The sequence below is a fragment of the Aptenodytes forsteri genome, unplaced genomic scaffold (genome assembly GCF_000699145.1).
Source record: "Aptenodytes forsteri isolate BGI_AS27 unplaced genomic scaffold, ASM69914v1 Scaffold192, whole genome shotgun sequence".
NCBI classification, from domain to species: domain Eukaryota; kingdom Metazoa; phylum Chordata; class Aves; order Sphenisciformes; family Spheniscidae; genus Aptenodytes; species Aptenodytes forsteri.
This window is the reverse complement of record NW_008794891.1, coordinates 1207372-1207591: the sequence shown is the minus strand read 5'-3', so window position 1 is coordinate 1207591 and position 220 is coordinate 1207372. Positions and strand designations below refer to the sequence as shown.

Sequence of the window (220 nt, the reverse complement as noted above, 5' to 3'; positions counted from 1 at the left end):
GGGGGGGGGGGGGGGCGGGGGGGGGGGGTCCGGGGGAGCGGCCCCCGCTGGGGCTGGGGCGGGAAGGGGAAGCACGCGGAGCCCCGCCGGCTTCCTGTGCTATCGGCACATCTCCGCGCTGCAGGGTATGCGCCGAGCCACTGCCGGGAAAGCAGCTAAAAATAACCCCGACCGTTTCTGGGGTTGCAAACCTCCACGCACCCTGAGCTGCCGGGGCCCG

The 220-nt window shown here is 73.6% G+C and overlaps 1 protein-coding gene across 1 annotated transcript in view; it reads right to left on the bottom strand.

The window, feature by feature from the left end:
* The window catches only part of DNMT3A (DNA methyltransferase 3 alpha), a 44481-nt gene that overhangs the window by 20138 nt on the left and 24123 nt on the right, over positions 1–220 (bottom strand). The window lies entirely within an intron of this gene.